Source organism: Aquila chrysaetos, chromosome 4 (genome assembly GCF_900496995.4).
Source record: "Aquila chrysaetos chrysaetos chromosome 4, bAquChr1.4, whole genome shotgun sequence".
NCBI lineage: Eukaryota > Metazoa > Chordata > Aves > Accipitriformes > Accipitridae > Aquila > Aquila chrysaetos.
In genome coordinates this window covers 2,107,407-2,133,552 of record NC_044007.1, presented here as the reverse complement: position 1 = coordinate 2,133,552, position 26,146 = coordinate 2,107,407, and positions in this window count along the sequence as shown.

Sequence of the window (26,146 nt, the reverse complement as noted above, 5' to 3'; positions counted from 1 at the left end):
AAAGCAGCCCTTCGACTCAAATGGATCCTTTATTGTACACGATTGGAGGTAGGCAGTACTATGATAATCAGTTGCAATCATTTTTATGTATATGTATACTAATCTGATTAATATGTAATTAGTTATTCTATATAACCTGTTAGTGTTAAAGCTGTGACATGCAAGCTAGGTGGAATTATCCCCCGTGCATCTAGTGCTGCAATAAAGAATGCCTGCTTTCTAAAACTCCAAAACGAGTCTTAGAGAGTTTCTTCGACCGGCTTTTCAGTATCAGTGGAGCTCTTCTCTGGCCCTAACTCCAATTGAGATGGCACAGCCTGACTCCATGCTCCTAACTCTTCTCCATAAAACAGATTAAATTAATCCCAACTGTCTTTCAGGAAAGGTTTCCAGTTTGTTTTAACTCCTAAACTACAACTGGTTGTTTTTTTTAAGAGACATTAGACTCAGACTAAATCTATGCCAGGAAGCATCTTGATAGTTAAATGGTGTGGAGGAACACGGATCATTGCTTTATCCCATGCCATGGCCCTCTTTGCTTAGCTAGTGTCAATACAGACATTTAGTCCAATTGCACCTCATTTATCACACTATAATATCTGTTCAGGGGGGTTTACCAAGCCTGGATTTTACCCTGCCCTGTAATTAACACCGGCCAATGTGACACCCATCTCTGCATCAGATGACACTGTCCTGAGAGAGAAGTTTTGCAGATCTTCCATTGCTCCCTTTTAAAACAGGACTACCTCCATCCCTCCTCTTAGCCCTTTGGATAGAGGTGTGTCTGTAGAGACATTAATATTTCTATTTGATAATAAATTAATACAAGCTTGTTTTAAAAGAGGATGCTCAGGATGGCCACAATTAAGTGAGTAATTAAGCTTACATGGATGAATGATTTCCTCCATGAAGCATTGTAAGAAAACAAAGATGGGTGAAAGTCAGGGGCAACTAATACGTGTCCCAATGCTTCAATGTATTACAAGTGAAAACTTTTGGTTCAGAAATGCTGAAATATTTCACTTGGATACTTTCAACATGTTTGAACTTTCTGGGCTTTTTGATTTCAAATTATACTGGTCTTTTAAATGTTACTGTGAAGAAAAATGTGATGAGGTTAAGTAGAGGGGTTAAAAAGCCCTGCTGTGGAACACAGCAATAATTTGGGGATGAAATAAAGCATTTTACGCTGACACAATCCTCATTTGGCCAAGTTTGCTGTGCTCGGTTTTGGTTTGCTTTCACCCGTACCTATTGCTCTCCACCTTCCTCTCATCTCCACTCAACCATTTTTTTTAACTTTGGTCTCCTTTTTGCTCTGCAAATCCTTTTCACCCCCAGCTCTTTCCTCCACTGCTATTTTCTCATTCTTTTCTATTCCCTTATTTTCCCACTGCACCTTTTCTTCTTCGTCGTCCTTGCACATCCCACGCACTTCATTGTCTCTCCAGCTCTTTCCCAGCCAGCACAACCTTTCATTCACGAACTGCTCCTAACAGCGTTGAGTGAGATGGAGCTCTTTGCCAACCTGGGGAAAAACAGGTCTGCGGCTTTCAGTTGTGCTGTGACTCCGATCCACGGGCTCAGGTGGAAACACCTGAGGACCGAACATTAGCTGACATGAGGAGAGCTGACATAGACATGAAGGAGGTGTCCTCTCATGAAAAGATGTGAACAGGCATCTTCTCTGGGACTTTCTCGTGTGGGTGGCAGATCCATATACTCCCTTGTTCAGTGCAGCCTGCTGGAAATTAGTTCCTCTCTGATCTCCTGGCTCAGTCACTGGTATAAATGCTTTTCAGCCTGTTTTAGGCAAATGAGTCAGACGCTGTTCTTTTTCAATGCAAATCTTACAGCATGAGAGGATGCAAACTGCCAGGTTCGCCTGACAGAAGTTTTTAGGAGGCCATATGAAGGTCAATGTCATCATCTCCAGTTAATGGCTGGGCAAACTGAGGGGAAGTGGTTTCTTCCAGGGTATCTCCAAACAGCAATAGCAGGTCTAGGAATAAGATCCAGCTCTCCTCAACCTATGTCTGTTGTAACAGCCATTAGAAAACATCACAAAAGTATCACATTCCTACTGCTGGAAGTGGCATAGCCACCTGAGCAACATCATTCCATGGAAGAATGACATTGCCTGATGCCAGCAGAGACCAAAGAAATGTGCATTGCTAGTGTAATATGTAATATGATATTGGAGTCTCAAAATGTATTTGTGTGTCTGCATAAAATATATACTTGCTCATGCTTAAATCTGTAAGTAAAACTTGATATTTCCAGGGGTGCTCTTTGGAATTGTCTCAACTGTGCTAGCCATTGAACAGCCAGGAAGCATTTCCTTCAACCTGTAGTTCTGTCTGCAATTTCCCGAGGCCGAACTGAATAAAGCTCAGCTGAAATTTGTGATCCCTAAAAGCAGTGACCATTCAATTGTTCCTTTCTTTTTCCAAAGTTAAGTCCCATTGCTCACCTTTGAGGTGTATTCTCAGCTTTTGCAGAGAGCGGAACCTCAGCCAAGCTTTTTTTTTGCCTGCTCCTTAGCCAGAAAATTAACAAGATTAAAGTTATTCTGGAAACACCCTGAATTATGTGATCTAAAATCAAAAGGAAAGCAATTATTTGTTAGCAATATGCAAGGCTTTTAGATAAGTATTTTTTCAACTGCAGCATAATGCCTGTAATGGCCTATGATGGTTTTGATGAGATGTAAGAATTCTGGATGATTTAAAGCACCATCAGGCCCACAGAGAAAAGTGTTAGAGATTTTGGGGTGTTAAAGACAGTGAGGAAGAACTGAACTGGTTTATTTTCACTTTAGAATTTCTAGTAGCAGCAAGCTCTTCGCAGATTGTTGACGGAGTGACTCTCCTGGGAAGTTCATCAATGAGATACTGTCATTTGCTGGTCATGTTCGTGTCCAACAGCCACGTGAGATGTAAGAAAGCATGTCAAAAAACAATCTTCTGTGTTTCCTTTATGCAGAAAAGCCCACTTTTTTGTCCAGCTATTTGAATGGCTGGTTGCAGATGGAAGCCACAGCAAGTGCTAGTGCCTTCTCTCTGTGACGGGTTTGCAAGAGCTCTGTAAGTCTCACTGGGTAAATACCAGTCTCAGTAATTTCATTCTACTGCAGATGACTTATGAAATTACACTTTGTGGGTTAACACCAAATTAGAATGGAAGTCACACACACATTGCAATCAAAGCCCTCGCGCACAAAGAAATTGTGCAAAACTTCCCCACTGTTGCTGCCATCTGAATTGGTGACAACCTGGGAGATGTTTTCTAGCTTCCTGTCACACAACCCTTTGAAGAGCAAATCTGGACAATGTACGGAGTCTGCTAGTTCAGGATAAAACCTAGTCTAGACAAACCAATGCGTGTTAACAGGTTTAACTGGCGAAATCAGTTATTTTATTATCCTGGCTTAACAGTGTCCTTAATAAAAACACTTAGGCTCTGCCCCCCAGTCAGAAACGAGTAGTTGTCTCCTCCTGTGACATGATTATAGTGCAGGTGTTGATGTGTGAACATGGAACATGTTAAGTAGATTCATTGATGAAGGAACATTTTGTGGATTTTGATTAAATATCTCTTGGGAAACAGAAAAAAGAGTGCTATGTTCCAATAATGCTGAAACTCCCTCTCTGACCTTTCCAGCAGATAACATTTTCATTCTTCATTTCCAAATTACTTTTGTTCTTATTTTTTCCCTCCTGAATGCATATTCTGTTAAATCATATAGAATGAAATTAAAAAGTAAAAATCAGAGGAACACATTTCTGCTTTAGTTAAATGAAATGTTTCAATTAACCCAAGCTTTTGGCCTCAAAAGATTGTAGGATGCCTTGCCACTACCTGGTTTTCTTCCAGGCAGTTTTAAAATGAAGTGAAAAAAGAATTCTAGACAAACAGAAAATCCATTGTCTGTCCAGTTCTGGTAGAGAGGGAAAAATTGTCACAGAATATGACTTATATTCTGGGGGAAGACAAATTCCTGGTGGCAAGAGACCTATTTTAATGTGGGATGTGTACCCCTAACAGTGTGATCACTCTAGGACACCCTTCCAGTATTGCTAGAAATAGTCAAATGGAAGTGGCGTTTTTTAGTTCCCTCACACCAAAAGGTCCAATTCTGTTTTAATCTGATATTGATGTAGAATGGGCAAACTTCTGAAATAGGGTTTTAGCAACTTTTTAAATGTTGTATATTCAGATATTGCAAAAACACCATTGTACAGAACACCAGAAAGATATCACCAAAATCTAGAAGTACGGTTACCAATTAATATCTTACTAGACATCCTGAATATATAATTACCAACCACTTGAAATACTTCCTTTCTGGTAGTATCATCCTATGTAGTCTCCCAGCTGACCCATATGTTTTGCCCAGCCCTGTCCACTTTAGAGAGCAAGTGATCGCTCTGAGAACTTCACCTTAAAACTTCAGTGTTGCTCTGGCACCCATAGGGACATAGGTTTTGAATAATCTACAGGAATTTGACTTAATTCTTTTCTCCCTGCAAAATGTCCCCCATGGGAATGAAGTGATGAGAAGGCTACAAGCACTGTGCTGCACCGTCCAAGCCATTTTTAAAAACAGTTATGGGGCAAACTAAATTATACATATATATATATGTATACCCTGTACTGGTTCTGGACGTGCCAGAGTTAAAAACAGCTGCTGATGTCCAACTCCGTTTTTCCAAGGTAAGCCAATGGTGCCTTTGCTGTATCACAGACGATAACATTGATGTGATTAATATCTGACCAGGTTTTAGCACGATGCCTCATTCTCTTCACCTCTTGGTAGGCTGACAGGAATGCAAAGAAGCTCCTTAAAGCATCAGGTCTGCCGTGACCTCTACATTAGACATGAGATGCCCATTAGCTCCTCACGCATGGGCCCATGCCTCGTGCATTTTTAGCTTCTGTCTGCTCTGTAGTCCTCTACGTTGCTCACAGCTTGGTGACCTGATCTGTCCCACTGTGTGTCGAACCTAGGGGTGATCCCCGAGGTAGTAGCTGTGTCAACAAAGGCATGAAGCCATTGCATTATCTCAAATTTGTTCCTGTCATTGCCCTACCCATCAGTTCCCATCTAAGCTCATCCTTGCTTCAGCTTTACCTCCCTTTCTCAACGTATGCCTTGCCTTATTTTACGGAGGTGACAAGGGCACTTCATACCCAGAGTACAACATCCCTGAATGCCAACTGTCCCCTGCACATCTTGCAAGGTTCACAACGTGACAAAACTATTGCCACCTTTTTATGAGGCAGACACTTGCAAAGTTGTGAAAAACCAAACTCCTGTAGCTTGCTGTTCCCCATCACTTTGTGAATACATTACCACAACGTGAGTCACAGCAGCCTCAGCACTCAGTATACAGAGCGTGGCATCGTGTTCGGCTCCATGTTCTCTTCTGCTTTTGTTGTCAGTGTTGTCACTTCTGACTTACACTGATAAGTCGAAGAGCAATAATCCAGGTCTGACAGTCCAATCACACAGTTTCTGTCTAGAAAAGCAGCCAGGTTGGGCTGGACACCAACAGGATTCCCAGCACAGGAACACACACACTATCTGTGTATACCTGGGGCTAAAAATGCATAGGTAGATGGGTCCTGCTCTACAGTCTGTAAGTCCCTGCAAGCTCCACTTCATCCCACGTAGCTTTAGACACTTAACTAAGTCATTGAATAAATTTAAAGCCTATTCAAGTAAAGGAAAAACAGCAAACTAAAGATCAAGGTCACCTCCAGAGAAGCTTTTCTGCTTCCCTTTACCTGCAATAATAGCCTGGGTAGCTGAATCCTAATTTAACTAATCACTAATAGCTAATTGTTAATTTAAGCACCTAAGTGGTGGTGAACCTAGGCCTGAAGCACAAAAGAGAATTTGCTGGCTAATTCCTATTCACTAAACCCTCACTTTCTAAGTTATGAGTTCTTTGAAATCACATCCACAGAAGACAAGCCGAACAACATCTAAATATACTCTCCTCTTTTCACAGAGGCAGCGAAAGACTGACTCACTTGCCCACGGTTATGCCCTTGGCAAAGGTGAGAATCAAACCCAGCCCTCTTGCTCTCTCTTGCTTAACAGCATGAAAGGATCCAAGACCTGCAGATTTCTGTCAAGGTCAACTTTTCTGGAGGTACAAAAGGAAACAAAAGAAGTAGTTTTCCAGCTCCAGACTTTTAAGCGTTGTGACAGATATGGGGATAATAATATTAATTAAAATACTATTACAGTACTTAGTGGGAATTATTTGGCTGATAAAATTAGGAAAGACAACATGTCATTATGCCATCTCCATGATGTACAAACAGTAACAGCATCTACTGTAAATTACTATGGCAATAGTAATTAGCTATAGTTCTAATCTAACTTATTGTAATGAGCCATGAAAGGAAACACAGGGCTCAATAAGAGACAGCAGCTGTTGAATCCTGGATAGATACCCTCCGTGGTCTTGGTGTAATGCGGTATCAGAGGCTGAAGGTTTACAGGGTGGCAGAGCTGACACAGGAATTTGAACACAGATGTGGATCAGGACCCATGAAGACCATGGGACAGTCTGCCAGGATATAGAAATACTGGATTCACCTTCTTTCAGCTTGGTCTTCTGTTAACATGCCTGGAAATTGAATCCGATACCCATTTTGTGTGGAGAAAATCCCTCTGCCCTCCTATGCTAGGATTATCCTGTGGATTTATCTTCACCTCACCTGCTCCTGCTCTGGAAAGCAATATTGTGGTCCATTAGTGTTATTTATTCATATTTCTGAGATAGTAACTTTCCAGGTGCATGAAACAGGCTTGCCCTGGGCAGCGTGACTTTCTTGTGTCCAGAGCAGGAATAGCTCCAGGTGTGGACAGTAGTGATGCAGATGCTCTTTCCCATCTCCTCTCCACCTGGGGGACTGTTCCTTCTCCCAAATGCTCCTGTTGGTCTCCTCTTCCCCATTCCCCTTTCCCAAGGGCCACCACGTTTCATCCTGTGCCCCCCCTGAAGCCAAGCCATAGTCTCTCAGGTACTCTTTGGAGCTTGACTCTGAGTTCTCGAAGGGCCAGACACTCTCTTGTCTTCCGCAGCAGAGATCCCTATCCAGCTGTCTGGTGCAGAGTATGATGGCACTGGGATATGTGGCTGGGCTTCCACTTGCAAGAGATGGAAATGCTGGGATAAGTCAAGTTTTTTCTGCTTGCCTGATTTTCACCACGCGTAAGTAGGTCTCTTCCCATTGGTGTCATCATGTCCTCTCACGTTTCAGACTTGGCCTGACGAAGTTGTGCGTGAAACGCAAAGGTACGGGCAGACAAAGAGAGGCTGCGTATAGGCAACTTTCAGCGCTTGAGTTATGGCTTAGTATGCCACAGCTTTTTGGCTTTGCTACCCTGACCTCCACCACTAAGGCAGTAAGAGCTCAAGGATTTGCTATGCCTTTACGGCGGGCCAGGCATGCATGCACACGTTGAGCAATAGTAAGTGAAAATAGCTCAGTCATTTGAAATCATCTATCCACTCCTACAGAGATGACATGTTTTAGAGTGTAGGACTTCACTTCGCTTGGCCAGTGACCCACTGCAGGTCTTTGGTAGGGGTTTTCCTGTATTCCTATATTCTCAAAGTGCCTAGAGGTGGTGAAAGCAAATAATTACAGCTATGCAAGGCTGCATGGCATGATTCTTGGCAAACCAGGCTTCTCCACAAAAGGCAGTTCTCCTCTGCAATACTTTTCTTCTGTCTTTCTTATTCTGCTCACAATAAATTACAGACCAATTATTGCTAGCTGGTATATATATCAATGGGAAATGAAATGTGTATCTCTTTGCCAGGGCAATGAGAAAGGAAAAAAAGGAGCCAAATGTACAGTTAACTCCTTTTAACTTCTTTTCATGGGTAGCTGAATGTATTTCGCTAATTTAATCTAGTCCTAAGTACTGACTGTATTTTATAGAGATGTATTTTATGGCTGGTATTATTGATGCTGAGACATGTATATTGAGCTTTTGGACGGAAAGAGACCCACATCCATCACATTGCATTTTATTGCAAAACTGAAATTTGCAATATAAAGAAAAATTGGTTTAAGGATCATTATATAAATATGCATATATGTTCAATAATATATATGAATAAGCTTTCAATAATATGTTGATATATAGCACTATATAGACAGATAGACACAAGTGGTATATTTCTGTTTTGATGGTTGCTGGAGTGTGCCGGAATAACTGATAGAAAATTTGCAGAGAGATCTTAATTATTATCTGGAGGAGACATTTTTAGGCTGAAATCCCTGATGATTTCATATCTTCTCTGTGGATAGGGGAAAGGAGAGCAATGAGCTGGTAATAGAGCAAATCCTTGGCTTCCTGCTGGAGACGTGCTGTTTGGTCAACAATGCATTGCATCTAATGCATTGGGAAATTATCACCTTAGGCACTAAAGATATTGGGGGGCTCTGAAAAAATGCTGTCCTATCTGAATACTGTAAAAAATTTAGATCCAGTTTTTCAAAGGCAGCAACGGCTTGCGTGAATGTAGTCACCTCCTTATTTTTGCACATATTGGACTTATACATGGAATTTTAAAAGTTAAGCCTGATCTAAGTTAATTTTCTTGGCCCATGTTTTAGCCGGTGGAAAAAGACTGGCACCTCCAGGAGGTGAGTTCCTCATCTCTATTTCAGACATTGATTCATCTCCAGTGCCTTAGATATTGGCCTTAGGGAAAGAGTTAGTCACCTCCTAAAGATAATTACCTCTTGCCATTGATTAATAAGGACAAATACATGATTATTTTGACCGGACACCTGACTTCTGCGTGCATACAACTGGGCAAGATGAATCCCAATTGCTGAGATCCAGGAGCTGCAAGAAGATATAAAAGCACATTTCCAAAACAAGACAAGTTTTCAGAAGAAACAAAATCAAGGTCAAAAACATTTTAGGTTCCCAGCTCCATGGGATAGGAATAGAAATTAGGCCTTTTATCACTTCCCATGATCCGTGTCATGCAGGATGTCCCAGTGTGGGCTGGTGAGATATAGAGAGGAAATCCAAGTGAAGTGAGTGCTGGTGATATATATGCCATGCTGTGTGCTCTGGAGAAGCTCCACCTGGCTGTGGAACAAGCTGGACAGTATTTGGGAAATCTTCACTAATAAATAGTGTCCTGTCTGTAGGCAGAAGTGGTGCGGGGAAAGGTAAATATGCTATCAATGCTAGCTGAAGGAGTTACTCCTGGTACTCACATAAGAGAAATCTGGTATCCACGAATACAGGTGCTTAACACTAAATTGCAGTTGGGTGGTTCAAAGGCTTTCCAGATTTTGTGAAATTTTGCAGTGTGAAAGTGATTTCCATTCCAAGATTAAGAGGGAATACAGGGTGGACAGAAGGAACTGAGAAAAATATTTCATAAAATAAAATCCAAAGTTAAAAATTAGGCTAACAAACCCCAATAAAAACTGGTTGAATAAAAATTGTTTTTATCTCCATTTTACCTCTTAAAACCACTGAAAATAACCATTGATTTCTCTTGGAAAAAAAGTGATACCAAAATCCAATTGCACCAGCTCAAAAAAACTTGTTGGCAGTATTATCAAAATACTGTCTTTCAGGGAAGAGGAGGACTGTCTCTGCACACACATTTTCAGTAAAACTGGCACCACTTTGTGAGTTATGACAGGGTAAAAAAAAAGTGTTCCATCAAAACTTTCCTGAGCAGATGTGGGGGAGCAGCTGTGGGAAACAGAGGGGCTGGTGGTATATATCATCCTCGTCTGGCTAAGGAGAGGAGAAGTGTAAGCAATTCCTTTTCTTCCCAGAATATGCCCGGGGATTACTGGCAGCTCTCCTTTTGATACCCATCCTAACTGCTCTTCCCAATACAGATGCTCTCTCCATCCCCTCTCTCCCTGGGGGGCTGTTCCTTCTCCCAGATTCTCCTGTTGGTCCCCTTGTCACCATTCCCCTTTCCCAACAGCCACCAGGTTTCATCCTGTGCCCTCCTGGGAGCCAAGCCGTAGTCTCTCGGTGGTTTTTGGAGCTTGACTCTGAGTTTGCGGAGGGCCAGACACCCTCTTGGCTTCCCCAGCAGAGATGGGGCTGTAGTTTCCACCAGCACCACTGCTTTTAATAAGACGGAAAGCTCATTTCCTACACGACACAGCCATCAGCTGGCTGGATTTAAAATGACAGCAGGGCTCATAAAGCAGTCCCAGGCATCCCAGCTTCACCAGTTTGGGTTTTTAGCTGGTGAGCAGAATGTTACCTGAAGGAGTTGTGTCTTGTATACTCACACAGTGATGCTCTGCTCAGCAAAGCTGAAGCTATCCCAGGGCTATTGTGGAAATAGTTTCTCGAGATTTTAAGCACACAAGGTTAATGCAGTTACATGGGAAAGCTGTTTGCTTGCTGTGCAGTTTGTTTCCGATCCAGCACTGGAAAGCCTGGAAAGACGAACCTTTGCCTGATGAAGAAATGGAATACCTGCTATTCCCCATACTCCTCATATTTGAGCTACCTCATGGGGACTTCCCAAGCAACCCTTCCCAGCGGACCACAGCTGTTCATGAGGGACATGGTAGCGTCCATCACAGGAACCAAGAATTTGGATAGACCCTCCAATCCTGCTTCAGTAAGGACTCACAGCTGGAAGCTGCCTGGGCATAACACAGAGTTCCTCTAAGTGACTCTTGCCCCAAACTTTCTGCATTTCGTTTGCACTGAGTGAGTCTGGTTACAGCAGCATTTCTCCATGTCCCTGGCACAGCTGGCTGTGCATCCAGAGGTAGTCTCAAGAAGCAGGGAGAAAATCAAATCCTCTCTGCCTCCAGCCCTTCTCAGGCTACCAGAAGAAGATGCAGCCTAAGACATATCTGCTTCTCCAAGAAGCAATTTGTTTCCTTAAAACAGGCCACTGACTCTCCCTCCGATACACTTATTTGTCTCAGTGTACCTCTATCCAGAGAATCGCAGGTAAAGTGTCTGTGCAAATGGCAGGGCTCATTCACGTTGTGCGGCTGTCACAAGGTCTTTCCCTCACTAAAAGCTTTCTACTGGGCAGAAAAGAGTTAATGGGACCAGATTAAAAACACTACAACAAATGACCCAAATGTGTAAGGCTTGTGCTAGATGTGGCTGCTTCCTTCTGCCAGCAGCTGTCTAGACCTGCAAATCCATCCAGATGGGTTTTGATATGAAGATTTTGCAGGCCGTAACTATTAGCTGAACGGGACGGTATCTAGTCCTTTTTGTGATAAAGGAGCAACATGAACTTCTTAGGGATTTTAACCTTAACACTAAAGTTTAAATTAATTGCAGTTCTATTAGTTGAGGTGTAAGGTCTAAGTAATTCCATACCTTCTGCCAGTGGTCATCCAGGGTAACCAAGGGAGAATAGAGAAGGACATTTTTGGGGTAGTCCTTCCCCTGTTACACTCTCCCCTCTTACAGAAATGAGCATGATTTATATTCCCTGAGTTGGGAGATTGTACCTAGACCCTCGTGTTCAGCAGTCCTCCTAATTTTCTTATTACTCTAGCAATCCTGAACCACAGCACATTGCTGACTCTGTGTCTTTGATATGCATTAGCTCAAGGCATCTATGGTTTCTTCCAGCCATGGACGTTAAGCAGGTAAGGATTTCTCAGACGGGAGAGGGTAGATATTACTCACTCCAGTAGTGATGGCACTGGATCTCCATCAACATTTTGCCTTATTAATTTATATGAAACATTGAGCAGTCCCTGGAGAGAAAGTCCTTGGGCATTTTGACATGCTCAGTAGCTCAAAAAAAAAAAAAAAAAAAAAAAAAAAGAAGACTTTGCAGAGGGAAATAGTTATGCCTGTATTTTACCCTCAGAGCATTGTGACACTTAGTCCAACATCCATACGCTCCCCAGAGTGCCCCCAAAGTGTCCTGCTGGCATCTGTAGAGTCACTCAGGGAGAATTTTCTTCCCTCTTATTTGAAAAATCAATCTGTACCCAAGAATATAGCAGACTATACCGTCTCCTGTTGCCATGGGGCTGCAAGAACTGAGGACAGCCTCACAGAGAGGGACTGTACAGTGCAGGATCCAGACACTGTGAGGAGCCTTCTGAGACTTTGCTCCTGTTCCCAAGCTGCAGAGCAGCCTGAATGCCATTTGCTCTGGGGAGGCAGAAGGGAAAGGCATGTCTGAATGAAGGATACCTTGCCTGGGAAGCAGGAGAATACAGAATGCAGCCTCTCTCGAGCTGCATGATCTCATGTGCCAGATGTGACCTGGAGCAGGTCTTTGATTCTTGCTCCATCTGGCATGTGTGACCTGAACAAGGGGAGGCAAAGCCTTGCTAAAAGGCAGGTTTCCTACCCTCTGCTCATTCTCTGTCACAACATGTCACACTTTCCTCGCTCTTGCCAGGTAACACACTGAAGTCTGCCTCTATCCCAGGACTTCTTGTTCCCACTGTGTCCCCAGTCAAGTGATGTGCTGCAGCTTTGTTTCATGCGGGAAAGCAACATGATCTGCTGCAAATCTGCCACACCAACAAATTCATACTTCGTACATCAGCCTTGAAGATCCACGCTGGGTTTTGCACTCTTGCATATGGTGTGACTTCAGAGCAAAGTGCCGGAGGAGCAGACGCCCTGTTCAGGGTCAGAATGATGGAGGAAGGTTATACATTGGGGAATTACCCCACCCTTCCCACAGCACCCACTATGTGCATCTGGCAGGCTTGAATTCCAAATTTTCCCAAGCATTAGAAACCAGTGAATACCTGCCTTTGATCTGGTACTCATTTCTCATTTCCTTATTAGAGAAGTTTAAAAAAAAAACCAAAACAAACAGTAAAAGTAATGCACAAGAAAAAGAGGTCTCATTACCTCAATACCAGCCAAAGGACTGCAGGACATCAGCTCCCAGACTAGGATGGTTCTGTGGGCATCTGGATGTCCACATGACTATCATCTGAATGACAGATAAAAGAAGATCTCGTTAAAGAAGGGGAAGAAATATATTGCAGGTACCACATTGTCATGTAGAATTTTTAGGAGACAATGCAAACATGGAAAGGGTTAAAATGCTCTAGTGCTAGCAAATTTCCTTATAATCAGAGAATTCCTAAAGTTTCACCATACAAAAGAGGCTGGTTTAGTATTTCTACTTACTTTTTAGCCATTTTGATGGGTTTAGGTTAGATCCTTCCAGATAGGCCTTCACTGGCCAAAGGCATTAAAGCTATGGGACATCTGGAATAACCTGAGGCTTTCCACTGATCTAGCGTTGGACTTTGCAGTTCTCATGAATCCATCTCAATTCCCACCCCAAGTGTTTTTCCACTGGAGCTGTACTGACTGCTGTTAACAGGCGTATGGCAGTGATTTCAGCCAAGCGTGCCTGATGCATGGCTGCTGAAGATGTTACTCTGGATGAGAGTCATTGAGGCAGACAGGCAGGTCTTGTTCAGGTCTGAAAGGAGAAACAACATTTAACAGTATGACTGGGAATAACTGCCTGGAGTCAAACATTGGGCCTTCAAGCACTTTTTTTCTGTATTCTGTAGGGATTCATCTCAGTTCCTGGGCTAACCTGTAGGTCTCCTTTGAGGATGACAACACAGCGGTCTAAAATGAATTGTTATCCTTCGTTGAACATGTGAGCTCTCTCTGGCGCAGGATGTTATTTTCTTTCATATAACTCAGAACAGCTTGGCAATGTGGGTATGAATCCTAAAGGCTCCCTTCCCACCTCACCCATGTTCAGGCTTACTTGCCACCCCAGTTAATTAGCTACCATGCCTTCACCAAGTCTTGGCTTCCCTTGCCCAGCTTTGAGCAATGGCCTCCTCTGCAGATAAATCAGAGGAACATGGCTCAGCCCATACCAACAGCTTGAAGGCACATTCATTAATTGGTTTTGAAGAGCCATGTGAAAAATAACGTTGTTGCTTCCTTTATCTAGAAGTAGTTGATTCCAACACAGTCCATGAAAGCTGATGTGTGTGGTGGGGTGTATGAAAAAACACCTAAAATGCCTGTTAGCAGAGCTAATTTTAGGGTAGGGAGGAGAGGAAGAGAAGAGCTGAGGAAAAGTCCAGCAGCCTGTTTGCATCCCTCCTGTCCTAGGGACACCTGCATCCCAAAGCCTAAAGAGCTAGGACTGTAAAAGATCGTGAAACCTGCTCCCTTTCCCTTTCCGTCCATCCTGACATCCAAAGGAAATCTTTGCAGTCCAGAACCTCTTCTCCATGAGTAAGGGATGCCTTTCCGAGCAGTTTTCCAAAGTAAAAGCACTTTGTATCCACTCCCTCAGCAAATGCTCCAGGGCACCTTGTTTTCTTCAGTGGACCCAACCTCCATATCTTTAGACTTCAACAGCTATACAGGTGTGCATGGGAAGTGCCTTGCAGAGACATCATGGTATATGGGTTTTATGTTAGAAGATGAGTGGCCTCACGTATATAGTGGATGGTAGAAGAGGGAAAGCCTTAGAGGATCTGATGAAGAGCAACATCTCTGCCCAGCACATCTCTTGTGGGTTTCTGACCGAACAGAACATTTCTTTGGGAGCTGGTTCTTAGAAACCTAACAGTACATTGAAATCCAGTTGTATGATCAGTACTCAGAGTAAGTTTACACCTCATTGGCATCTACAGGTGTCCTACAGCTATCTATAGGACTAAGTTAGTTGCTTGGTCAAACACTTCCCAAGCAGCCCTACCTTTGGCTCAGCTCAGGGCATTTCCAGAAGCAATTTCCCCCACTTCCATCATGTCCATATCTCAAAATGTTATGAGGCATGGGACACTGTGCCAGGCAATGCAAAAGGCACCCACTTAGTAGTTTTTCTAAGTCATCTTAGGCAAGCCATAGCTTCTGGGTACGGGTAGGCACAGGTAGGCAGCTATATTCACTCAGGGTACCAACTGAGCAGATCTTATTGCATTTAGTGACAAGTCTATCACCATGGTCCAGGAAGGGGGAGATGGAGAAGGACTTAGTTAAAGTAAGTTCCTCACCTTGGACAGGCTGAGAAGGAAAGATTCAAACTGAAATCTCAGAAGGAGGGTATAAGGAGGGGCCATTTTCAATTTGGTAGTTAATTTTAAGCACAAAGCCTTGAGCATTTTCCTTTCCACAGACTTTTGTTTCCTTGGCTGCTCACCAACAACATGTACTAAAGCTCACTCTTGTGGTTGATTCATTGTCTACCCTAATGAGGAACCAGACAGCCCATTGATAAATCTGGAGTTTCTCTGGGTTCTTATCCCTAATTCTTCTTTTCTCACAAATTCTTCACATGTCTATAGCTAATAATCTTTCCAGCCTAGTTGGGTCATCCTCTTCTTTTGCCCCCTCTTCTTCCTCCTTTCCTCCTGCTTCAGAATGGCCAATCGCATCTACTTTCTAAACTTCCTACCTTACCTGCCTCACTGTTTTGCCTCTTTTTCCATGCCCAGTGCCAAACAGTAATCAACTTTTATCTGAGTATTTACTTACTGTGAGACTCCCATGGCTTGGAGAGAGGGGGAGAAAACATATATTTTAGTAATTGATCTATTTCCAACACTTTAACCTGCAAATATTTTTGTCTTCACCCATCCTTGTTTCCCTCTACTAACCAGCTCACTGTCTTTTCATTCATCATGGCACTGTCATGGATCACTCAAAGGACTGGCATCTTTTAAGTCACTATGCGTGCACACTATTGTGTAAATGCACACATCTCTGCCACCAGCGACGAGGATCCAAAGGAGATGCAAGAATGACAAACGTCTCTAGCTCCAGGAACATTGTCACCATCTTTAGTTACTTCATGAGTTGAGAACAGGGTTAGGGAATGGTGCTTCATCCTGCAAAGGCTTTGCAATTAGTAACAGCTTGCAAAGCCCAATACAAAGGGATGCCATCACCTGTTTGTGTACCTATGCCTCTGGGGATTTAATCTCAGATCACAATATGGAATTTTCTTTTTTTCCCCTTTATTTCCAGGACTTTCTCCTCAGCTCAGGTAGCTGCTCCTTTGAGGAGGTCCAGCATCTGCATGCACCAGAGCCCAGACTTTCAACAGATTTCATGCTTATTCAGACATCACATTATTCAGAGGCTTTTCCTTCCCTCCTTTTTTCCCTCTTCCCCATTCAGTCCTACATGTTCAACTCACCAGAGGCTTCTGACCTCTCAAGGTGCTTTTAGGTAGTTGGTTTTACATCCATACAGTGTCATTTCTTACCACTCTAAATTCAAGCCTATCATTATGCAAAAAGAAAAAATCTTTGATACTCATGGTCAAGGTTAGCTCCAGGAAAAAAACACCTACACCCATATGCAAGTTACACCTGGGTGTGTGGTTTCTATATGTCATTCCTTCCCATTTTGTATGAAGCAATTTACTGTTTAATAGAGCAAATACGTACATAGAATAAAAGAGAATATATATATTATCAATATAAATTTATGCAGACCAAAGTATTGGCCTAAATTAAATGACAATACTTCCCATTCTGAATTCATTCAGCCTAGACAAACAAAATACCGATATATAAAGAAAAAACCTTGTAAGATTGATAAAGACGGCAGAATGATGACTTTAAAGTGGATTTTCCTACTTTAAATGCATAGGTTACATTTTCTTTATGCAGTCTTTAAATAATTCATTAGTCCCCAAGACAGTTTTATTAAGTCTGTGAGTATTGCTATAGAATCCCAAGTAGCTATAACTTCTCTGAAGCTTATGGGACCAGGCAGTCGGAATGCTAAAACATACTTAAAATGAAATAGTCATATATTTTTGCTGGGAGATTGTATTTTGTCAAACTATAGCTGCTTTTTATTCTCTGAGATCCTAGATACCAGATCATGAGCAATCTATAGAGCTGATCAGCCGAGATCAATCAAAATTCAGCAGCTTTTACCACTTCTTTTCTACCCAGCTGAGCAGCAGGTGTCACTCACAAGGAAAACATGGGTTGGTTTTGGCAGACCATCAAGCTTTTAATTTTTTTTTTTTTTTTTTTTTTTTTTTTTCAGCTAGGAAAAAGGCATGAGGCCCATCAGGAAAGACAACTGTTAACAGGGTATGTAGCCTTCTAGTTGGAGGTTGGTTGCTTAAACTCAGAGGTGCTTCTGAATGAAAGTACAGTGAGCTGTATGCAACAAAACATGCTCTGCAGTTTAGACACAGGCCTGAAGTGCTCTTTCTATAATTGCATCACTGCTGCAAGCAACACAACCTCCATTTATTTTTTCATCACTGGCTGTCCTGGACTTTTTATTTCTAAAGTTCCCTCGGAAAGAAGAGACCTTGTATATACCTTGTACAGCAATCAGCACAAGAGGACGCTTACATCCATGGGGCTTCAGGTTTCCACAACAGCAAGATGCACAATCCAATTTTACACTGAGAATAAGATCAAATCCCAACACTGAGATCACTAACCCAGCAGCAGGCTGGGATCCAGACCTGAAAAAGCTAAAAAGGGGAACCGTTATGTATTTACAGGACATCAAATATCTTTAGCGCAGACTGTTTGCCTCACTCCATCTATTCCAAAAGTTATGTGACACTTAACTAATGAAATACTTATCTGTCTTCACTGTCTGTTGATGCATCCTAAGTTAGACACCAGTCTTTTAAATGTTCGATATAAAATGAGAGGAACCTCATGCACAACACTAATATATGTGTCTATAAAATAGCATTTGTGAGACAACGACAGCTTCCCCAGCACAGTACACAACTGCAGCTACCCTGCAAAGCCCACTTAGTATTAGACTCAGGTCCACCCCTCCCACAAACCTATCACGTTCCAGACCAGTTATCTTCCTTGATTGACACTATCAGACACGGGAGTAAGTGACTTAACTCCACATTCCCCCTAACAGTGGAAATCAGTACGAAGCTACGCGCAAAGCAAGTTCTGCCACTGTATACATTAACCTCTGCCCAAGCGGAGGGCAACGCTCCCTGGGGTGGAGAGCTCAGCACTTCACCATAAATCTTACATCCACTTTGCCAACTGAAATAGATAAAAAGAGATTTCCAAACTGGAGAAAAATACTGATATTCATATCGCTTTAGATGTCTATCTTCTCATTCCTTGGCTTTCTTTACAGTTAACAGAGAAAAATAGGCAATTGCATCTTATGGTTCACTTGGTCTCTTCTAGAATCTCTGTTAGGAACAGACAATTTATGTTCTAAAGGCTGTTGACCCTACTAATCTGCTCCTACCACAATTTTCAACTAAACTGATACCCTCATTTACCGGGGAAAACCTCAGGTTTTTTTAATAATTCCACCTTGCCAAAATAATACTCCAACATGAAAAGTCTGACAGTAGCAGCCAGCCTAGATAGGCTCTATCACAAGAAAAAATCACAATAATAGTAAAAAATTTTTAAAATGTTATAATGATGGCTGCAAGCCAGCATTTCAGGACCACAGACAGGCAGTGCATCACTAGGGGAACACTGTAACGTGAATAAAATATCTGCAAAGATGGTAAAAGTAGAATTGCAGAATATACTGTTGTGTGATTTATCAGCTGTACTCCATTTGTATATTAAAAATTGTGGTACATAAATTTAAAAGTGTAAGCAAGCTACAAAAGTGGTGAATATCCATTGCTAGAAATCTTTCAATAGAGACTTGAGCGGGGATTCATCTGCAGATTAAGATACAGATGCATTGATATGTCCCTGGTCACTAGGTATCCAAATTCCCATTACTGTCACTGATGGATGAACTCAGTGGTGTTTATGGAGTAATTCAGCTAAACCTAACCATGTGCTGCTGTGCCATAGAGTTGCCGAAACATAAGCACTTAATGTTATTTTAGCCCCCAGTTCCCACTTCAGAAGGGCAATATCTCCTGTAGGAGATACTGCCAATCCCAGAGAGATGGCTTGATACCCAACTGTACATCATATGGCACTAGATGCCTGTATGTGGGCAGCCAAGTTGTAGTTGTTGTTGAATGAATCCCTCTCTGAGATGCACTGCATGTATCTGTTAAAGGTTCTATCTATAATGGAAGCTTAGACACAAAATCCAAACGTAGACGCTGGTATTGGGCACTAAAACTTTGATGCCTTCATTTCAAACAGAATCTCAGCCTGGATTTTTTAATAAAGAGAACTGCTGTTGCTTGCTGTAAATGCCCTGTCTCGGCACATCAACATATAAAATTTTCAGGATGCAATTGTTTGAAGTTAAAATAGACATCCAAATGTCAAAAGTTATTCCTATGTGGAATTAATATTGATGCATCCACAAAAAGTATAATTCAGGTCTTCAAATCCTGCTCTCGCCATTTACTTGATAGGAATGTTTTTGCTAAAATACCTTGCTTTGCTAAAATAACCCCTTGACCCATAGCTCGCATCACTTACCCTTGTGAACCCCTCCACTGATCCACTATTTTCATACTTCCATCTTTAACATGTCTGAATACTCTACCCCAAGTCCCTTGTGCAGTTTATCCTACATCCTCATCTTGGATCTTTTTTCTTTCTACAATTCCCTTCTTCTCCCCAAAATGCCATCCCCACCTGTATGTTGTCTTCTACTATGCTTTCTCCCACGTGGCACAAAAGAAGCATATGCTGATGTATCTACACTTTTCTTCAGATCCAGTGCTTTAGGTCCTTACCATCTCAGGTCCCCATTATACATCCAGTTTTTCCTTGGTGCTATATCAAATGCCTTTTCAACTCCTCCATAGCAGGAGAAGAGAAGAGACCTTAAAAAGGAGAGCAAAATAAAAAAAGGAGAAAAAAACACTTCTTCTGAATCCCAAGGTACTTCTTGTCCTCTGAAAGGAGTCTTACTCCCCTTGGGAAAGAACAAATTTATTCACCCTTTAGATCTTCTCAGCTGGATCAAGGAACAGTGAAGCTGCTCTGCTTGTGGAATAGAAGTCAATGTCATTTTCAAATTGTAAACATCTTCTCTGTGTTGTTGCTGTCTGGCACAAGCCAAGCTGTATTGCTGACGTAGAACAATGATCTTAAAAGTTTTGGTATTTTTTTTTTTCTTTTTAGCCATTTAAATGTATCATTTTATTTTGCTTGGGTTGTCTTAATGAAGATTAAAGAGATGATTTTGATTAATAGTCTTCCTTTGAGACACTGGTAATCTGAAGGGAGGAACTAACACTGTGACATACTGAAAAGTAAAAATAAACCCACGCTAGATTCCTAAAATGCTTTACCGTGCCAGGATAGGTTATTCCAAAGTCACGAAGTCATGCCATGAAGCATATCTCCTTCTGTACTAACACATCTATTATTGGTAAATCATTGCTGATTATTAGTTATTCTTAGCTGGAACTCTGATGCAATATAAATACTAAATTGTTATCTGATCATGTTTCTTTGGAAATTTATTTCCTTGTTTCTTACAGATGGTTTGTTACTATTTCAAAACATGACTTTTAGCCTGTTGAGTTTTTGCATTTTCCAGTTGTTTGCTTGATTGACCAGGGTTTTCAAGCATAGCAGATCACCATGGTGAAATACAGTGTAAAAATACTTAAAGCAGCATTGAAAGAGTTAGTGAGAATGCCTTACTGCAGTGCTCCACAAACCAGCCATCTCATGCTAAAATGAATATCCTTCTCAATATAGCCAAGTTAATTTGCCTAGATCTGGCTTCATTACCTTGGACACAATACACTGCATCAGACTTCCTCACTATTGAGATTTTGTGCAGTTGTCATCCATTCCAGAAGAAAACACGTGCTGTGAATTAGGATCCCAGACCTATCAGATCAGAAATCTTTGGCTAACCAAAGTGATAAATGTTGCTCCTTGGTGTCAGATCAATGGACACTTAAACAGCACATAGCATTCTACCCTATTCTTTGTTTATTTGCCTTTGGAGGTAGTCTTGTTAAGTTTTTCCAAGAAAAAAAAAATTCCAGCATAATAAGAAAAAAGTAACATTTCCATAAACACACTTCTGGAAACCATTTCATGAGCACATTTCTGGTGGAAAAGATAATATAATTCATGCAAACTTCTTATACCTGCCTTCCAGCGTGCCATTCATACTCCATTGCATCTCTCCAAGCTTTAGGGAACTGGACTTTTTTTGTCCTTTCTACTGCCAGACAAATAAGAACAGTAGATGCTGAGTCCAGCTGCAAGAAAATCTGGGACCCAGCAGCAAAAATCGAACAAATATAAAACACATAATAAATTATGGCTAAGTCTCACAATGGACTGATATCGTCTTGACTCTTTTGCCAGGATGAAAAAGGATGATCACTACCTTTGGAGATAGGTAGATTAAGCCTGTGTTTAATATTAGAGGCAATCTTTTTAATTTCTTCTAAACTTTTTCCCATCAAAGTGACAGTTTATTTAGACAGCAAAAAAATTACTTCTCTTTTTCCTTTCAAAAGAAATAGGAAGCAAAATGAGTAATTTTTCCTCAAATTGCCTGCTAATTATTTTTTCGTTTAATTTTCTATTACTCCTGAAGAATCATCAAGGTTTGGAAAAAAGGCTTATTTTTCATCTTGTTTTATTCCTTTCCCTGAAAATACAGCACATTTTCTAATGTACTAGCTCATTTACTATCTCATCTGCAAGTCGGTGTTTTAAAGAGTGTTGCAGCAGTCTTGACATGAGACATTGATAATCCTGAATTATGAAACAAAGACTTAATTGCATATAGATGGACACTTCCTCAGTCAAGGGAGAGGAGTGACATTAAGCTATATGGATTTTTGCCTGGTTGGGAGGCAGCACCATTGTCATTTAACCCATCTACACTGGTTTCTCCATTTTTCCTGGGCAAAGCGTGCAAAATACCATTTATGTATGTTGTAATACAATTTGTACCCAAGCTGTGTGCATCAAAAAAAAAAATGACAGCCTTAACTCCTCTATCTACTTCCAGCAACTTCTTTTTTCTCTGACATCTTTCAATTGGATCCACACTCTTCCCCAGAACTTCTCACTTATCCCTGGCATATGTTTGTGGAATCAACGAATGATTCATATTCCGGGCTGTAATTTCCTGTTGATTTTTAGTGACTCATTTATATGCTAGCTCAGCACCACTTAGAACCAGGCTGAAATGGGCTCATATTTGTTCAGTATTGGTTTGCAGTTCATTTCCCATAAAACCTTAAGAGGAGAAATGAATCATCGTATTAGCATTGAATTAACAGTATTTGTTGGAAGGGATCAGGGAAAATATAGCGGGTATTTGGCCCACACCTGTACACTTGTGCTTCATGACAATCAACTCCTGTCTCCCTTCCCAGTCTGTTCCCTATGAGGCCAACCACTCACCTTCTCCAATATTTCACAGGAAGGATGAGAGGTAATGATAAGGTAATGGGCTCCTCAGTTTTACAAAGAAAGACATAACAAACATCAGTTGTCTGAAAGTTGAATCAAGACAGAACCCGTCTAAGAATAAAAGCAAAATGTCAAAGAATAAAAAATTTGAAGAGTTTACCCATGGTGCCCATTGATTCTCTATCCTTGGAAATCATTTGCTTGAGTATGAATATTTTACTAAGAGTTAAATTGTAGTTCAGAACTGAAAGAAGGGAAGCAGTGGACTCGATACTTGTGGTTTGTTCTAAAGAAAATTGTTATCTAAAAGGAGTTGGCCATGCATAAAGTAGTGAGACAGGGTAAAACTAGCAAGGTGACAACATTATAAGATCTCTCTATTTCTTTATTATTTTTTGAGGTTTTGAGTTTTTCTAACGTGCAAGATTTCAAAACACATTCCCTATTTCATGTAAATGAAGATGTATTTTATTCAATGTCATATCCATTGATTTTTTTTTCCCTTCCAAATTGAGAATTCAAGTGCCAAATAAGTCATTTGGCTCCTTGCCTCAGTTTCCCTACTGCTAATATAACATAACACTACTTCCATATCTCATTTTGAGGTTTGAATCATTAGCATTTGAAAAGCACATGAGTATCCCTCACTGTAAGATGCCTGGTGGCTTCAAGCATCTTGCACTGTAATTGCTTTCTGGTTCATCAACGTTGCTTCACAAACCGTGTGCTTGTGCTCAGTAGATATGTGTTGTCCTTTAAAATAGCCTCATCAATAATATTGTTGTCCCATCCATCACAAAAACACAGTCAGCTGAGTGGAGCAGTGCCCAGGTGCTGGTTGTTTTAACTCACAGATCAATATTTTACATCTATTAAGGTGAAGAAAAGACCAAGACCATTTCTACCAGAAGGCACCATAAGGTGATCTACACAGGTAGGGTGTTATTAACTTGCACTCCAATTAACACAGCTGAGATCACCATTGCTACTTCTCCCCCAGTGATACAAAGCAGAAAAAGCCTCATAATTTGTGGCCATTATGAACACATTTAACACAAACAGGGCAATTTACCACCATGTCCAGCCCTGGCTACCGCAGTTCCAGTAATTCTAAAAAGCCCCAATTTCCCTCCTACGGTTTTGCCTCCTTTGAACATTTTTACATCCTCTTTAGCACTCAGGCTTTGTTGCTGCGCTCATACAAGCAGCTCCCACCCACCTCCCCAGAGCTGAATCCAATCTTACAGGGCTCCCAGAGAAAAGACAAAATTCTACGCAGCTGGTACTTACGTCAATGAGATGTGTGTCCCTGTAAGTAAGGGCAGAATTAAGAATTAGGCTTAGTGTGGCTTTGCACAGAGCTGATGGAGTATTTTCTAAGGTATAAGGTGTTATATAAAGACCAGCCCTTTCATTGTGTTTCACCTTTTTTTGTAAGCAGATGAGAAAAAAGGATGCGATAGCAGCACAACAAAGCATATCATTAATCTCTGGATCACTTTTCCCCCCTTCTTACTACTTCTGTTTTTCAAAAGAGGGCTTAATACATAGAAGAGAAAAGAAAATACCAGTGCAACAATCATAAGTGCAAGGCAAAGGTTCAGTCTGTTTATTTTTCTCTGTGAATTACTGGGCTTTGTGTAAATCAATATGTTGTTCCCTTGGCATTTCAGTACATAGCAGAGTAGATTTAAAAAAAAAATAATATATATATATGTCTGCTGCACAATGCCATGCAAAACTGTTAACTTGGAGCTGAGGTTTTGTGTCAGCAAAAGGGCTTGATATCAACAGAAATGCAGACGACAAATGTTGCGGTGATCCCTCTGTGTCACAAAGGTTGCAATGACCAAGGCAGCAAAGGGGAGAGCCAGGAACAACCTGGCACGACTGAGTTATGTCTCATCATACATTTGGTTGAACAATGGAGACATTATCCCCAACTGATTAGGAATGACCTGCTTGCCTCCCTGAATTTCACAGAGAAAGGAAAAACTTTTTTTTTTCTTTCTGTTGGCATTTGATATGATATGTGTGGTCCTCTCTGTACCTCTACAAGAAACTGATGCGTTTTCACCCAGCATCCTGCAGCCTATTCCTCTCCCTCCTTTCCCATGGGAAAATTCAAACTATTGAAACAGTGCTGCTTTTTTTTTTTTTTTTTTCTGTGGGAAACCTGCCCACTCAGCAGCACAGCAGCCCTTGTCAAAAATATTCCAGCATGGACTTAGCCGTCCCCTGTGTTAATGCTCTCCTTCAGAAAGTGGGTCTGTTTCTACCTTTGGATGGAAAAGCAAAGGCTCTTTAAGGGTTAACCCTCTTCCTTGTGGTTTCTTTTTGCTGGTGTTGGCTCATTCCATGAGATTTTTGCTTTAATGAGCCCTCTTTAGCTCTGCACTGAAACTGGAGATCTCTAGTCTCATTAGTTTGGCTAATTAACCATTCTCTTCTAACTGTCGTCTCAGGTTCATCTAAGTACAGGAAACCTTGAGAAAATAACTAACAATTGCATTATCATGCAAACTCGTAGGTAGAAGTGAGCCAAGTTCCTGCTTGAAAATATGAGAACCTTTTAACTGTGTAGGCAGTACTGTATTCCTCAGTGCTTCAAGAATAGCACAAGCAATCCCTCTCCATTTCCTAAAACTGGAGATTTTCAAAAGGATACATACCAGCATGCTCAGAACTTGCATCAGCCTGTAGTTAGTGGGGAGAGCTGATCCTGATGGGAGATTTTCCAAAATTATCTTTCTGACCATGCCTAGATGGACACCAGGTCAGGGACAGAACGTGGCTGACCAGTTCAGGTCTGGCAGCGGTCTGTGTTTCTATGCAGTGAGGCTGCACTACAAAATGGAGCTGATAAGTCCACGTGCCATTGCTTTGCGCTAGGTGGACTGCCTGGGATCTGCTAGAAGAAGGGATGTCTCCACTGCAGCACATGTTGGATGCAGAATGGGAAAGGAGGTGGAGAAGCAGTGATTCTCTCTGAGGGACCAGCATGTAACAGTAAGGAGGAAAACAAAACTTCCTTCACTGCCCCAGACAGCGCTCTGAGCCTCAGTTAATCCCTGGATTTCCCTTGGGTGATGAAGGCATGTTCATTCAACCAGTCATTCCAGACTTCCTTCTTGGTCTTGGACAGCAATTCAATGGAATCAAAGCAGAACTTAAGGTACAATCGTACCATCCCATCCGATGGTGCAACTGTATTGTCGTACAATCAAGTCATCGCATCCTAAAGCAGATTCTGAAATTTAGCCAGAAGAATCATCTCTGTGCTCCGCTGATTCCTCACATTGACTACTCATGGACTACACAGGGATCTAGGGCACCCAGTTCAGACACCCACCAGGGATACGTGTCCCATGTCCTTTCTCCAGTTCCTGACACCCAGACCTCTCATCCAACTCACCTGCGAGTCCAGCTTGATGTTTGCTAGTGAATCACATCCCTTCACACACCACAGCTTGCACGTTCAGACAGAAAACAGTCTGGAAAGGAATTTAATAACAAGATCAGATTTTGATCCCCTCCTGTCTCTGCCCTTGTTTCCTTGCAAATAAATAAATAAATTCCCCAACCACTTTTTTCCCTGTCAGTCCTGGTTCTTCTACATCCACCCCCAATTTTGGTATTTCTGAAGCAGTTATTGCGGCACTGTTGGCCTTGTAAAATTCCACTTCCCAAAAGGTTCCCAATGTTCTCTTTAATTAACTGTGAAGTTTGGCCATTTCTTGCATAACTCCTCCTTAAACATCTGTGAAATCTGTCCATTCCTCATGGTGCTATCTGTAGCTTTTGTCAGCTTCTCACTCTCTTAATT